General features: G+C 43.3%; 15 non-coding genes and 1 pseudogene across 15 annotated transcripts; all 16 read left to right on the top strand.

Moving 5' to 3' along the window:
* Positions 1-1,867: 1,867 nt before the first annotated feature.
* Positions 1,868-2,040, top strand: LOC133963019 (U2 spliceosomal RNA; annotated as a pseudogene).
* Positions 2,041-2,553: 513 nt separating this feature from the next.
* LOC133963607 (U5 spliceosomal RNA) lies at positions 2,554-2,666 on the top strand. The gene has a single exon (XR_009923100.1). It is a non-coding gene; the product is annotated as a U5 spliceosomal RNA (small nuclear RNA).
* A 180-nt stretch (positions 2,667-2,846) lies between these two features.
* On the top strand, positions 2,847-3,038 carry LOC133962734 (U2 spliceosomal RNA). The gene has a single exon (XR_009922308.1). It is a non-coding gene; the product is annotated as a U2 spliceosomal RNA (small nuclear RNA).
* Positions 3,039-3,551: 513 nt separating this feature from the next.
* LOC133963679 (U5 spliceosomal RNA) lies at positions 3,552-3,664 on the top strand. The gene has a single exon (XR_009923169.1). It is a non-coding gene; the product is annotated as a U5 spliceosomal RNA (small nuclear RNA).
* A 180-nt stretch (positions 3,665-3,844) lies between these two features.
* On the top strand, positions 3,845-4,036 carry LOC133962665 (U2 spliceosomal RNA). Its single transcript, XR_009922244.1, has one exon. It is a non-coding gene; the product is annotated as a U2 spliceosomal RNA (small nuclear RNA).
* A 513-nt stretch (positions 4,037-4,549) lies between these two features.
* On the top strand, positions 4,550-4,662 carry LOC133963606 (U5 spliceosomal RNA). The gene has a single exon (XR_009923099.1). It is a non-coding gene; the product is annotated as a U5 spliceosomal RNA (small nuclear RNA).
* A 177-nt stretch (positions 4,663-4,839) lies between these two features.
* On the top strand, positions 4,840-5,031 carry LOC133962813 (U2 spliceosomal RNA). Its single transcript, XR_009922383.1, has one exon. It is a non-coding gene; the product is annotated as a U2 spliceosomal RNA (small nuclear RNA).
* Positions 5,032-5,544: 513 nt separating this feature from the next.
* On the top strand, positions 5,545-5,657 carry LOC133963678 (U5 spliceosomal RNA). Its single transcript, XR_009923168.1, has one exon. It is a non-coding gene; the product is annotated as a U5 spliceosomal RNA (small nuclear RNA).
* Positions 5,658-5,837: 180 nt separating this feature from the next.
* LOC133962663 (U2 spliceosomal RNA) lies at positions 5,838-6,029 on the top strand. Its single transcript, XR_009922242.1, has one exon. It is a non-coding gene; the product is annotated as a U2 spliceosomal RNA (small nuclear RNA).
* Positions 6,030-6,542: 513 nt separating this feature from the next.
* LOC133963605 (U5 spliceosomal RNA) lies at positions 6,543-6,655 on the top strand. The gene has a single exon (XR_009923098.1). It is a non-coding gene; the product is annotated as a U5 spliceosomal RNA (small nuclear RNA).
* Positions 6,656-6,832: 177 nt separating this feature from the next.
* LOC133962812 (U2 spliceosomal RNA) lies at positions 6,833-7,024 on the top strand. The gene has a single exon (XR_009922382.1). It is a non-coding gene; the product is annotated as a U2 spliceosomal RNA (small nuclear RNA).
* Positions 7,025-7,537: 513 nt separating this feature from the next.
* LOC133963677 (U5 spliceosomal RNA) lies at positions 7,538-7,650 on the top strand. The gene has a single exon (XR_009923167.1). It is a non-coding gene; the product is annotated as a U5 spliceosomal RNA (small nuclear RNA).
* A 180-nt stretch (positions 7,651-7,830) lies between these two features.
* Positions 7,831-8,022, top strand: LOC133962768 (U2 spliceosomal RNA). Its single transcript, XR_009922341.1, has one exon. It is a non-coding gene; the product is annotated as a U2 spliceosomal RNA (small nuclear RNA).
* Positions 8,023-8,535: 513 nt separating this feature from the next.
* LOC133963604 (U5 spliceosomal RNA) lies at positions 8,536-8,648 on the top strand. The gene has a single exon (XR_009923097.1). It is a non-coding gene; the product is annotated as a U5 spliceosomal RNA (small nuclear RNA).
* Positions 8,649-13,789: 5,141 nt separating this feature from the next.
* On the top strand, positions 13,790-13,979 carry LOC133963052 (U2 spliceosomal RNA). The gene has a single exon (XR_009922592.1). It is a non-coding gene; the product is annotated as a U2 spliceosomal RNA (small nuclear RNA).
* Positions 13,980-14,492: 513 nt separating this feature from the next.
* Positions 14,493-14,605, top strand: LOC133963603 (U5 spliceosomal RNA). The gene has a single exon (XR_009923096.1). It is a non-coding gene; the product is annotated as a U5 spliceosomal RNA (small nuclear RNA).
* Positions 14,606-14,766: the final 161 nt, after the last annotated feature.

Raw genomic sequence — 14,766 nt, 5'->3', positions numbered from 1 at the left:
AGATCAGACATGTGCAGTACCTGGCAGGCAACTAAACTGGAATTTACAAATGCATAGAGATATATTATCTTATTCTCAGGACAGAAATATACCACTAATTGTCCTCAGTCTTGACCAGGAAAAAGCCTTTGACAGAGTTGATCACAATTTTTTGTTTAGGACACTAAAGAAATTTGGCTTCGGTGCTAGATTCAGGAGTTGGTTGAGGATTTTATACACAGAAGTCGGAAGCAGTGTTAATGTTAATGGCAACCTTGGTGAATTCTTTAAACAAACCAGAGGGGTCAGACAGGGATGTCCAGCATCAGCCCCCTTGTATGTGCTATTCATTGAAACGCTGGCATGTGCAATCAGGAAAAATGTTAACATCAAGGGTATACAGCTGCCTGGTGGTGAATCCTTGACCATATCCCAGTATGCAGATGACACTGTACTGTATTTAAAAGATGATTTCTGTCTGCGCGAAGCTATGCAGGTCATCGACACATTCTCAGTTGCTTCTGGTTCTAGAGTCAATACAGGAAAATCCCAAATCAAATACTTTGGAAAGTGGAAGGACAGAGTTGATAACCCTTTAGGGTTCTCTCTGTGTGCGGGGCCAATGACTTTACTGGGAATATCCTTTGGAAATAACAATGATGGAGAAACTAATTGGGAGACAAAATTGGGAAAAGTGCTGAAAAAACTAAATATGTGGAAATTAAGAAGGCTGTCCATTAGTGGTAAGATTTTGGTTATTAAATCTGATTTATTGCCGACATTACTTCATGTGGCTTATATTTTCCCCATGCCGGCTTTAGTTTGTTTAAAACTTCAAAAATCTCTGTTTCAGTTCATATGGGGAGGGTATGAATACATTAAAAGAGCTACAATGTATCAGCCGGTCGAAAGAGGTGGTAGGGACATGCCAAATTTAGGTTTGAAGTTCAAAGTTTTGTTTTTTTCAAATACATGTAGAATAATGTTAAACCCACCTGAACACAAATGCCAACCATTGATTAAATTCTGGCTCTCTATTCATCTGAGACCTCTTGTGGCGAAATGGGAAAACAGTTTTCCGAAAGCAGAGGTCATGCCAGATCATTATAAAAAAATGATAAGTTGGGCAAAGAAATACAAGGAGTGTTGGAAAAGAGATTCAGTAGTTAATCACAAAAAGCTGTATGAAACGTTGATTGCTAAGTTTGACCCTAAAGATGGTTTGCATGTTCATAGTGACGTGTGGAGAAGAACCCAATGCAAGAGTCTAGAAAACAGATTAAGAGATTTTAATTGGTTGGTGCTTCATAGGAAATTACCTGTGAGGAATACTCTATTTAATCATGATTTAACATTAAATAGGATATGCCCAAGACGTGGATGCAATGGGGTAGAAACCGTGGAACATGCATTATTTGAATGTCCCTTTGCAAAACAATTGTGGAAGAAATTGGGCCAAAGATTCGGTTTTCTAAAAGAGGTGAACTGGGAAAAAGTTCTGTTCATGGATTTTAGTTTAGAGGGGGACAAAGGTGTGTGCAAAGCCTTAGAACTTACATCAATTGTGAAGGCTAAGTTATGGGAGGTAAGAGGTAGTATAATAAATGAGACGGAAAAGTGGTCGATAGAAAACACTACACACAGTATTGAAGACATTATGCGGCGAAAACTTAAATTGGAGGCGAGCAAATGGGGCATCGACTCAATTAAAGATCGATGGAAAATTATTTTTGACAATCTGTAGACTGAACTCATGAAAGAGTCTTTTATTGTACCTCCTCTTATTTTCTTTTAGTCCGATAGAATTCTAGAGGTCTTAAGGTGTGGAGAGATGATGATCTTTGTAATGTAAAGTATTGTACCGCTCATGAGTGAATTAAATAAAAAAATATTCCAAAAAAAAAAAATCTGTTCTTATCAGTTTAATATCTGATATGTCCTCTATATGAGGACTACATATTAAGCAGATTTTTGGCAAGAGGAGCAGAAATTTGGAGCTTGCTCCCTTCTCTCCACGCATCGACCTAGCATTTCAGTGCCGCTGGGAACGGTGCACTCTGTTCTTACCTTGTAGAAAAGCAAACACTCAAACAATTGTGGAGGTTTCAAGGTGAATTCTACACTGGGTCAATGAAACTGAGGGAATGGCCTGGCAGAGTTTGACAAGTGTGCAAAACTGCTCTGATGACTCACTGCCTTGTAAAGCGATCATGCATGACTCTGCACGGGGTCACAATGAGCATCAACTAGATTCCAAATAGAATCAGAAGCGTTTGTCAAAAACTGAAACGTTTTTTCACTCAACATCTCCTGGGAGACTTGGTGAGAAAGCAGAGTCCGCTTTTGGACCCAATGTAAGTGGTTCAGGGATGTATCGCTTAAAAAGGCTTAAAAGCCAATCACTAGTCAGGGCAGGAGCAAATAAAGCCTTGTATAATTTGTGTTGGCAGATGGGGGCGTGGTGGGAATGTTGTATACTAGAATCTGACATGCGGAAAGCAAAGAGAGGCCCACCGCGAAGGTGGTGACTGTGACCGAGAGGCTCCACCGCTGCTCTCGAGCAGAGGGCCATGCTGACTCTGGTTTCTCTTCATAACGCACAAGTCTTTCGCCTTTTACTAAAGACTTCCGTGGAGAGGAACAAACATGAGTTGAATCTATTTTTGGCAGGCTTTGCTGTATGGCTGAGCGTTATGAAATTGTGAAAAGTCAAAGAGCTGTCTAGGTCAGAAATCAAGTGTCCACAAAGGAGAGCTTGGGCGGAGGTGATGAACAGCAGCCATTGTTATGCACACCTACAAACGGGGTACCACAGCAAGGGAAATTTGTGCCAAGAGGTTAGCGTGGACATCCAACACTTGTGGATTATCGCTTCTCGGCCTTTTGGCTAAGATCAAGTGTAGTATCTGTTCTTATCAGTTTAATATCTGATATGTCCTCTATATGAGGACTACATATTAAGCAGATATTTGGCAAGAGGAGCAGAAATTTGGAGCTTGCTCCCTTCTCTCCACGCATCGACCTAGCATTGCAGTGCCGCTGGGAACGGTGCACTCTGTTCTTACCTTGTAGAAAAGCAAACACTCAAACAATTGTGGAGGTTTCAAGGTGAATTCGACACTGGGTCAATGAAACTGAGGGAATGGCCTGGCAGAGTTTGACAAGTGTGCAAAACTGCTCTGATGACTCACTGCCTTGTAAAGCGATCATGCATGACTCTGCACGGGGTCACAATAAGCATCAACTAGATTCCAAATAGAATCAGAAGCGTTTGTCAAAAACTGAAACGTTTTTTCACTCAACATCTCCTGGGAGACTTGGTGAGAAAGCAGAGTCCGCTTTTGGACCCAATGTAAGTGGTTCAGGGATGTATCGCTTAAAAAGGCTTAAAAGCCAATCACTAGTCAGGGCAGGAGCAAATAAAGCCTTGTATAATTTGTGTTGGCAGATGGGGGCGTGGTGGGAATGTTGTATACTAGAATCTGACATGCGGAAAGCAAAGAGAGGCCCACCGCGAAGGTGGTGACTGTGACCGAGAGGCTCCACCGCTGCTCTCGAGCAGAGGGCCATGCTGACTCTGGTTTCTCTTCATAGCGCACAAGTCTTTCGCCTTTTACTAAAGACTTCCGTGGAGAGGAACAAACATGAGTTGAATCTATTTTTGGCAGGCTTTGCTGTATGGCTGAGCCTTATGAAATTGTAAATAGTCAAAGAGCTGTCTAGGTCAGAAATCAAGTGTCCACAAAGGAGAGCTTGGGCGGAGGTGATGAGCAGCAGCCATTGTTGTGCACACCTACAAACGGGGTACCACAGCAAGGGAGATTTGTGCCAAGAGGTTAGATTGGACATCCAACACTTGTGGATTATCGCTTCTCGGCCTTTTGGCTAAGATCAAGTGTAGTATCTGTTCTTATCAGTTTAATATCTGATATGTCCTCTATATGAGGACTACATATTAAGCAGATTTTTGGCAAGAGGAGCAGAAATTTGGAGCTTGCTCCCTTCTCTCCACGCATCGACCTAGCATTGCAGTGCCGCTGGGAATGGTGCACTCTGTTCTTACCTTGTAGAAAAGCAAACACTCAAACAATTGTGGAGGTTTCAAGGTGAATTCTACACTGGGTCAATGAAACTGAGGGAATGGCCTGGCAGAGTTTGACAAGTGTGCAAAACTGCTCTGATGACTCACTGCCTTGTGAAGCAATTATGCATGAATCTCCACGGGGTCACAATGAGCATCAACTGGATTCCAAATAGAATCAGAAGCATTTGTCAAAAACTGAAACGTGTTTTCACTCAACATCTCCTGGGAGACTTGGTGAGAAAGCAGAGTCCGCTTTTGGACCCAATGTAAGTGGTTCAGGGATGTATTGCTTAAAAAGGCTTAAAAGCCAATCACTAGTTAGGGCAGGAGCAAATAAAGCCTTGTATAATTTGTGTTGGCAGATGGGGGCGTGGTGGGAATGTTGTATACTAGAATCTGACATGCGGAAAGCAAAGAGAGGCCCACCGCGAAGGTGGTGACTGTGACCGAGAGGCTCCACCGCTGCTCTCGAGCAGAGGGCCATGCTGACTCTGGTTTCTCTTCATAACGCACAAGTCTTTCGCCTTTTACTAAAGACTTCCGTGGAGAGGAACAAACATGAGTTGAATCTATTTTTGGCAGGCTTTGCTGTATGGCTGAGCCTTATGAAATTGTGAAAAGTCAAAGAGCTGTCTAGGTCAGCAATCAAGTGTCAACAAAGGAGAGCTTGGGCGGAGGTAATGAGCAGCCATTGTTATGCACACCTACAAACGGGGTACCACAGCAAGGGAGATTTGTGCCAAGAGGTTAGCTTGGACATCCAACACTTGTGGATTATCGCTTCTCGGCCTTTTGGCTAAGATCAAGTGTAGTATCTGTTCTTATCAGTTTAATATCTGATATGTGCTCTATATGAGGACTACATATTAAGCAGATTTTTGGCAAGAGGAGCAGAAATTTGGAGCTTGCTCCCTTCTCTCCACGCATCGACCTAGCATTGCAGTGCCGCTGGGAACGGTGCACTCTGTTCTTACCTTGTAGAAAACCAAACACTCAAACAATTGTGGAGGTTTCAAGGTGAATTCTACACTGGGTGAATGAAACTGAGGGAATGGCCTGGCAGAGTTTGACAAGTGTGCAAAACTGCTCTTATGACTCACTGCCTTGTGAAGTGATTATGCATGACTCTGCACGGGGTCACAATGAGCATCAACTGGATTCCAAATAGAATCAGAAGCATTTGTCAAAAACTGAAACGTGTTTTCACTCAACATCTCCTGGGAGACTTGGTGAGAAAGCAGAGTCCGCTTTTGGACCCAATGTAAGTGGTTCAGGGATGTATCGCTTAAAAAGGCTTAAAAGCCAATCACTAGTCAGGGCAGGAGCAAATAAAGCCTTGTATAATTTGTGTTGGCAGATGGGGGCGTGGTGGGAATGTTGTATACTAGAATCTGACATGCGGAAAGCAAAGAGAGGCCCACCGCGAAGGTGGTGACTGTGACCGAGAGGCTCCACCGCTGCTCTCGAGCAGAGGGCCATGCTGACTCTGGTTTCTCTTCATAGCGCACAAGTCTTTCGCCTTTTACTAAAGACTTCCGTGGAGAGGAACAAACATGAGTTGAATCTATTTTTGGCAGGCTTTGCTGTATGGCTGAGCCTTATGAAATTGTAAAAAGTCAAAGAGCTGTCTAGGTCAGAAATCAAGTGTCCACAAAGGAGAGCTTGGGCGGAGGTGATGAGCAGCAGCCATTGTTGTGCACACCTACAAACGGGGTACCACAGCAAGGGAGATTTGTGCCAAGAGGTTAGATTGGACATCCAACACTTGTGGATTATCGCTTCTCGGCCTTTTGGCTAAGATCAAGTGTAGTATCTGTTCTTATCAGTTTAATATCTGATATGTCCTCTATATGAGGACTACATATTAAGCAGATTTTTGGCAAGAGGAGCAGAAATTTGGAGCTTGCTCCCTTCTCTCCACGCATCGACCTAGCATTGCAGTGCCGCTGGGAATGGTGCACTCTGTTCTTACCTTGTAGAAAAGCAAACACTCAAACAATTGTGGAGGTTTCAAGGTGAATTCTACACTGGGTCAATGAAACTGAGGGAATGGCCTGGCAGAGTTTGACAAGTGTGCAAAACTGCTCTGATGACTCACTGCCTTGTGAAGCAATTATGCATGAATCTCCACGGGGTCACAATGAGCATCAACTGGATTCCAAATAGAATCAGAAGCATTTGTCAAAAACTGAAACGTGTTTTCACTCAACATCTCCTGGGAGACTTGGTGAGAAAGCAGAGTCCGCTTTTGGACCCAATGTAAGTGGTTCAGGGATGTATTGCTTAAAAAGGCTTAAAAGCCAATCACTAGTTAGGGCAGGAGCAAATAAAGCCTTGTATAATTTGTGTTGGCAGATGGGGGCGTGGTGGGAATGTTGTATACTAGAATCTGACATGCGGAAAGCAAAGAGAGGCCCACCGCGAAGGTGGTGACTGTGACCGAGAGGCTCCACCGCTGCTCTCGAGCAGAGGGCCATGCTGACTCTGGTTTCTCTTCATAACGCACAAGTCTTTCGCCTTTTACTAAAGACTTCCGTGGAGAGGAACAAACATGAGTTGAATCTATTTTTGGCAGGCTTTGCTGTATGGCTGAGCCTTATGAAATTGTGAAAAGTCAAAGAGCTGTCTAGGTCAGCAATCAAGTGTCAACAAAGGAGAGCTTGGGCGGAGGTAATGAGCAGCCATTGTTATGCACACCTACAAACGGGGTACCACAGCAAGGGAGATTTGTGCCAAGAGGTTAGCTTGGACATCCAACACTTGTGGATTATCGCTTCTCGGCCTTTTGGCTAAGATCAAGTGTAGTATCTGTTCTTATCAGTTTAATATCTGATATGTGCTCTATATGAGGACTACATATTAAGCAGATTTTTGGCAAGAGGAGCAGAAATTTGGAGCTTGCTCCCTTCTCTCCACGCATCGACCTAGCATTGCAGTGCCGCTGGGAACGGTGCACTCTGTTCTTACCTTGTAGAAAACCAAACACTCAAACAATTGTGGAGGTTTCAAGGTGAATTCTACACTGGGTGAATGAAACTGAGGGAATGGCCTGGCAGAGTTTGACAAGTGTGCAAAACTGCTCTTATGACTCACTGCCTTGTGAAGTGATTATGCATGACTCTGCACGGGGTCACAATGAGCATCAACTGGATTCCAAATAGAATCAGAAGCATTTGTCAAAAACTGAAACGTGTTTTCACTCAACATCTCCTGGGAGACTTGGTGAGAAAGCAGAGTCCGCTTTTGGACCCAATGTAAGTGGTTCAGGGATGTATCGCTTAAAAAGGCTTAAAAGCCAATCACTAGTCAGGGCAGGAGCAAATAAAGCCTTGTATAATTTGTGTTGGCAGATGGGGGCGTGGTGGGAATGTTGTATACTAGAATCTGACATGCGGAAAGCAAAGAGAGGCCCACCGCGAAGGTGGTGACTGTGACCGAGAGGCTCCACCGCTGCTCTCGAGCAGAGGGCCATGCTGACTCTGGTTTCTCTTCATAGCGCACAAGTCTTTCGCCTTTTACTAAAGACTTCCGTGGAGAGGAACAAACATGAGTTGAATCTATTTTTGGCAGGCTTTGCTGTATGGCTGAGCCTTATGAAATTGTAAAAAGTCAAAGAGCTGTCTAGGTCAGAAATCAAGTGTCCACAAAGGAGAGCTTGGGCGGAGGTGATGAGCAGCAGCCATTGTTGTGCACACCTACAAACGGGGTACCACAGCAAGGGAGATTTGTGCCAAGAGGTTAGATTGGACATCCAACACTTGTGGATTATCGCTTCTCGGCCTTTTGGCTAAGATCAAGTGTAGTATCTGTTCTTATCAGTTTAATATCTGATATGTCCTCTATATGAGGACTACATATTAAGCAGATTTTTGGCAAGAGGAGCAGAAATTTGGAGCTCGCTCCCTTCTCTCCACGCATCGACCTAGCATTGCAGTGCCGCTGGGAATGGTGCACTCTGTTCTTACCTTGTAGAAAAGCAAACACTCAAACAATTGTGGAGGTTTCAAGGTGAATTCTACACTGGGTCAATGAAACTGAGGGAATGGCCTGGCAGAGTTTGACAAGTGTGCAAAACTGCTCTGATGACTCACTGCCTTGTGAAGCAATTATGCATGAATCTCCACGGGGTCACAATGAGCATCAACTGGATTCCAAATAGAATCAGAAGCATTTGTCAAAAACTGAAACGTGTTTTCACTCAACATCTCCTGGGAGACTTGGTGAGAAAGCAGAGTCCGCTTTTGGACCCAATGTAAGTGGTTCAGGGATGTATTGCTTAAAAAGGCTTAAAAGCCAATCACTAGTTAGGGCAGGAGCAAATAAAGCCTTGTATAATTTGTGTTGGCAGATGGGGGCGTGGTGGGAATGTTGTATACTAGAATCTGACATGCGGAAAGCAAAGAGAGGCCCACCGCGAAGGTGGTGACTGTGACCGAGAGGCTCCACCGCTGCTCTCGAGCAGAGGGCCATGCTGACTCTGGTTTCTCTTCATAACGCACAAGTCTTTCGCCTTTTACTAAAGACTTCCGTGGAGAGGAACAAACATGAGTTGAATCTATTTTTGGCAGGCTTTGCTGTATGGCTGAGCCTTATGAAATTGTGAAAAGTCAAAGAGCTGTCTAGGTCAGCAATCAAGTGTCAACAAAGGAGAGCTTGGGCGGAGGTAATGAGCAGCCATTGTTATGCACACCTACAAACGGGGTACCACAGCAAGGGAGATTTGTGCCAAGAGGTTAGCTTGGACATCCAACACTTGTGGATTATCGCTTCTCGGCCTTTTGGCTAAGATCTAGCCAGGTGAGAAGGGTTTGCGGACGTGGATTGTCATAATGACGTCAGCAACAGTTTCACAGCAGGGACTTCCCGTGCTGAAAAATACTTTGAGATTCATTTGGAAGAGTACTGAAGTTTTTTTGGATAGGAGAGAATTTGGAGTTAATATTCTTTTTGGAGCCTTGTCCCTCAAGATAGATGACCTCCTCTGCTTGCAGAGAAATGCCACCGACCGTTTTTTTGATGTTACGTTCTATAATCTCACCAAGATGGAGGAAACGAAAAGGTTGGCTGATCGTTTGGCTGATGGACCACTGAGGGAGTACCAGATTCAAAGCCTTTGCCGAACTGGTGAGCGGGTTATCACAATTCATAACTATAATCCCTGGGTAACTGAAGAAGCAACCAGATACTTCCTTTCTAAGCATGTGACAGTGATTTCGAGCATGAGGGAAATCAGGGACTCTCTTGACGTTTGGACTGGAAAAAGACAATGTCGTGTGCGGCTGAAGGATGACCCAGATGGTCACGATGGCTACCACCACCCCCCTGCCTCCTTCACCATAGGCACAAATAGAGGATATCTGTACTACTCGGGCCAGCCTATTTACTGCAGAAAATGCACAGACTTTGGTCACACGGCAGAATCCTGCACGCAGGTGAGGTGCAGAAATTGCAAGGGTCTAGGACACAAAATGGGGACTTGTGACCGTTCCAGAAAATGCAATCTTTGTGGGTCTGAAGGACATTTATTTAAGCACTGCCCTGAGGTCCGCTCCTCCTATGCAAGCATTGTAAGGCGACCAATGTGCGAAGATCCTGATGCCTCCTCCCTGAGAGCAATTAACGAGGTAATTGATCAAATGTTTGGTGACAATGAGATTGAGGCAAATGTGGTTGATCCACCTGAACGAGCACCTCCCCCAGAGAAGAAGAAGGGGGAGGAGACTACAACCTCAGAGGAGAGCCAACCTGTTCCTGAGTGGACCACAGTGGAAAGCAGGGGAGGCAAGGGGAAAAAAAGGAGGATCGAGACAAGCGCTGTGCCCCTGGGAGTGGATAGCGTGTTCAGTGTTCTTTCTGAGGTTGTGGAGGAGTCGCAGGAGGAAGGGGAGATGGAGGGGCTGCAGGTGAACAGCGATCAGGATGTGAAGGCTGCTGCCAGGGTGGATGGGCTGGAGGGTGGAGAACATGGACAAATTCCAGTGCAGACTGAGGTGACAGACTCTGACGGCAGCATGCCCCCGTCCGGGTGTGTCCTGGTGGAGTCCCTGGCTCCGAACAACTCTGACAGGGATTTGGTTTCAGAGCAATGCTCATTGCTTCCAGAGGGTAATACCCCCAACTCAGGGCACGCGGTGCCCGAGGAATTTGACTGTGAAGTTGAAAATTAGAGAAAACACAGTGTCTCGTCTTTGATGGTTTGTTTGTTTGTTTTGTTTTTTGTCTCATTCCTCATTTACCAGAATGTCCTCATTACATATAGTTTCCATAAATGTTAGAGGTTTGAGGAACAAGGCCAAAAGGGAAGTGGTCTTTTCTCATTTATGTTCAATCAACTTTTCTTTATGCCTTTTGCAAGAGGTCCACTTGAAAAATGAAGACGACGTGAACCTATTCTCAAAAGAGTGGACCAAAGGTGAATCTAGGTGGAGCATTGGGGGGGTCCATTCATCTGGGGTGGGAACACTATGTGGGAATAATGAAGTCCAAGTGGTTGGCAGTTTTTCAGTGGTACAGGGGAGGGTTTTGGTAACAGATATTGACTGGAAGGGAAAGGGGTTAAGAGTTATTAACATATATGCCCACTCTTCTCCAAAGGAGAGAAGGGAGCTTTTTCTTAGTCTGGACACTGCTTTCATGACCAACCGCCATGTGGTAATTGGAGGAGACTTCAATTCCCAAAGTGAGGGCAGCAAGGCCGAGGCCAGTTTAATAAATATTGTTACAAAGTATAATTTGGTGGATTCATATAAAAAAGCTAACCCAGACGATCTTGGCTTCACATGGTCAAATAGTAGAGGGGCGAAGAGTAGGATAGACTATATATTTTGTCCGGTAGAATTTCAGGTGACAGGGGCGAAAGTATCACCAGTTTTTTACACAGATCACAACATGCTCTCAGTAAAACTAACCTCAATGATGATCAAAAATGGTAAAGGGTATTGGAAATTAAACAACAATATTCTAGAGCTCCAGCAGTTTAGGGTAGCATTAAAGTGTTTTCTAAAAGATTGCTTTCATATGAGAGTATTTTATGAAAATGTCTGTGAATGGTGGGAAAGCACAAAGCTGCGTATTAGATACTACACACAGAATTACTCAAAAGAATCAAGGAAAGAGGAATTTAAATTATACTACCGACTGCAAAAAGCCATAAATAAATTAATGGAACAGAGAAATGCAGGTGGACAAATTGATAAGGACTTGCTGAAACATTTGCAAGATAAACAGAGGTTATTTTTTCACAACAGAGCAGAGGCCTATAAATTCCGGTGTCTTAGAGAGAAGTGGGAGAGTGACGAAAAGTGTTCCCCCTACTTCTTTAGACAGTCCAAAGCACAGGCAAAGAGGAGGAGCATAGTTTCCGTTTTAAATGAAACAGGTGAGGAGATTAACGATCCTGATGGGATTGCTCAAGTTATCTCTAATCATTTTTCTACGTTTTTTAAAGCAGAAAAGGTTGACTACATGAAAGGTGCAACATTGTTAGACAATATAGACAGATTCATACCTGAAGATCTGAGAACAGAGCTAGATAAAGATTTTACTTTAGAAGAAATCCTGAGGGCAACCATGTCTTTGAAAAAGGGCAAGGTGCCAGGAATAGATGGGATCACAAAAGAATTTTATATAATATTTTGGGAAGACATTGGGTCATGGCTGTTAGAGTTGTTCACTTATATATGTACATCTGGGATTATGGGGGAATCCATGAGAAAAGGGGTGATATCCCTGCTGTTTAAAAAAGGTGATGTCAACAAAATATCAAACTACAGGCCTCTAACAATGCTTTGTACAGATTATAAGATTTTTAGTAAGGTTTTGACAAACCGTTTGGTGTCAGCTCTACCCTTAATCATCGGCTCAGATCAGACATGTGCAGTACCTGGCAGGCAACTAAACTGGAATTTACAAATGCATAGAGATATACTATCTTATTCTCAGGACAGAAATATACCACTAATTGTCCTCAGTCTTGACCAGGAAAAAGCCTTTGACAGAGTTGATCACAATTTTTTGTTTAGGACACTAAAGAAATTTGGCTTCGGTGCTAGATTCAGGAGTTGGTTGAGGATTTTATACACAGAAGTCGGAAGCAGTGTTAATGTTAATGGCAACCTTGGTGAATTCTTTAAACAAACCAGAGGGGTCAGACAGGGATGTCCAGCATCAGCCCCCTTGTATGTGCTATTCATTGAAACGCTGGCATGTGCAATCAGGAAAAATGTTAACATCAAGGGTATACAGCTGCCTGGTGGTGAATCCTTGACCATATCCCAGTATGCAGATGACACTGTACTGTATTTAAAAGATGATTTCTGTCTGCGCGAAGCTATGCAGGTCATCGACACATTCTCAGTTGCTTCTGGTTCTAGAGTCAATACAGGAAAATCCCAAATCAAATACTTTGGAAAGTGGAAGGACAGAGTTGATAACCCTTTAGGGTTCTCTCTGTGTGCGGGGCCAATGACTTTACTGGGAATATCCTTTGGAAATAACAATGATGGAGAAACTAATTGGGAGACAAAATTGGGAAAAGTGCTGAAAAAACTAAATATGTGGAAATTAAGAAGGCTGTCCATTAGTGGTAAGATTTTGGTTATTAAATCTGATTTATTGCCGACATTACTTCATGTGGCTTATATTTTCCCCATGCCGGCTTTAGTTTGTTTAAAACTTCAAAAATCTCTGTTTCAGTTCATATGGGGAGGGTATGAATACATTAAAAGAGCTACAATGTATCAGCCGGTCGAAAGAGGTGGTAGGGACATGCCAAATTTAGGTTTGAAGTTCAAAGTTTTGTTTTTTTCAAATACATGTAGAATAATGTTAAACCCACCTGAACACAAATGCCAACCATTGATTAAATTCTGGCTCTCTATCCATCTGAGACCTCTTGTGGCGAAATGGGAAAACAGTTTTCCGAAAGCAGAGGTCATGCCAGATCATTATAAAAAAATGATAAGTTGGGCAAAGAAATACAAGGAGTGATGGAAAAGAGATTCAGTAGTTAATCACAAAAAGCTGTATGAAACGTTGATTGCTAAGTTTGACCCTAAAGATGGTTTGCATGTTCATAGTGACGTGTGGAGAAGAACCCAATGCAAGAGTCTAGAAAACAGATTAAGAGATTTTAATTGGTTGGTGCTTCATAGGAAATTACCTGTGAGGAATACTCTATTTAATCATGATTTAACATTAAATAGGATATGCCCAAGACGTGGATGCAATGGGGTAGAAACCGTGGAACATGCATTATTTGAATGTCCTTTTGCAAAACAATTGTGGAAGAAATTGGGCCAAAGATTCGGGTTTCTAAAAGAGGTGAATTGGGAAAAAGTTCTGTTCATGGATTTTAGTTTAGAGGGGGACAAAGGTGTGTGCAAAGCCTTAGAACTTACATCAATTGTGAAGGCTAAGTTATGGGAGGTAAGAGGTAGTATAATAAATGAGACGGAAAAGTGGTCGATAGAAAACACTACACACAGTATTGAAGACATTATGCGGCGAAAACTTAAATTGGAGGCGAGCAAATGGGGCATCGACTCAATTAAAGATCGATGGAAAATTATTTTTGACAATCTGTAGACTGAACTCATGAATGAGTCTTTTATTGTACCTCCTCTTATTTTCTTTTAGTCCGATAGAATTCTGGAGGTCTTAAGATGTGGAGAGATGATGATCTTTGTAATGTAAAGTATTGTACTGCTCATGAGTGAATTAAATAAAAAAAATTCCAAAAAAAAAAAAAAAAAAAAAAAAAAATCTGTTCTTATCAGTTTAATATCTGATATGTCCTCTATATGAGGACTACATATTAAGCAGATTTTTGGCAAGAGGAGCAGAAATTTGGAGCTTGCTCCCTTCTCTCCACGCATCGACCTAGCATTGCAGTGCCGCTGGGAACGGTGCACTCTGTTCTTACCTTGTAGAAAAGCAAACACTCAAACAATTGCGGAGGTTTCAAGGTGAATTCTACACTGGGTCAATGAAACTGAGGGAATGTCCTGGCAGAGTTTGACAAGTGTGCAAAACTGCTCTTATGACTCACTGCCTTGTGAAGTGATTATGCATGACTCTGCACGGGGTCACAATGAGCATCAACTGGATTCCAAATAGAATCAGAAGCATTTGTCAAAAACTGAAACGTGTTTTCACTCAACATCTCCTGGGAGACTTGGTGAGAAAGCAGAGTCCGCTTTTGGACCCAATGTAAGTGGTTCAGGGATGTATCGCTTAAAAAGGCTTAAAAGCCAATCACTAGTCAGGGCAGGAGCAAATAAAGCCTTGTATAATTTGTGTTGGCAGATGGGGGCGTGGTGGGAATGTTGTATACTAGAATCTGACATGCGCAAAGCAAAGAGAGGCCCACCGCGAAGGTGGTGACTGTGACCGAGAGGCTCCACCGCTGCTCTCGAGCAGAGGGCCATGCTGACTCTGGTTTCTCTTCATAACGCACAAGTCTTTCGCCTTTTACTAAAGACTTCCGTGGAGAGGAACAAACATGAGTTGAATCTATTTTTGGCAGGCTTTGCTGTATGGCTGAGCCTTATGAAATTGTGAAAAGTCAAAGAGCTGTCTAGGTCAGCAATCAGGTGTCCACAAAGGAGAGCTTGGGCGGAGGTGATGAGCAGCCATTGTTATGCACACCTACAAACGGGGTACCACAGCAAGGGAGATTTGTGCCAAGAGGTTAGCTTGGACAT

The sequence above is a fragment of the Platichthys flesus genome, chromosome 10 (genome assembly GCF_949316205.1).
Source record: "Platichthys flesus chromosome 10, fPlaFle2.1, whole genome shotgun sequence".
Classification (NCBI taxonomy): Eukaryota; Metazoa; Chordata; class Actinopteri; order Pleuronectiformes; family Pleuronectidae; genus Platichthys; species Platichthys flesus.
This window is presented reverse-complemented; position numbering and strand designations above follow the sequence as displayed.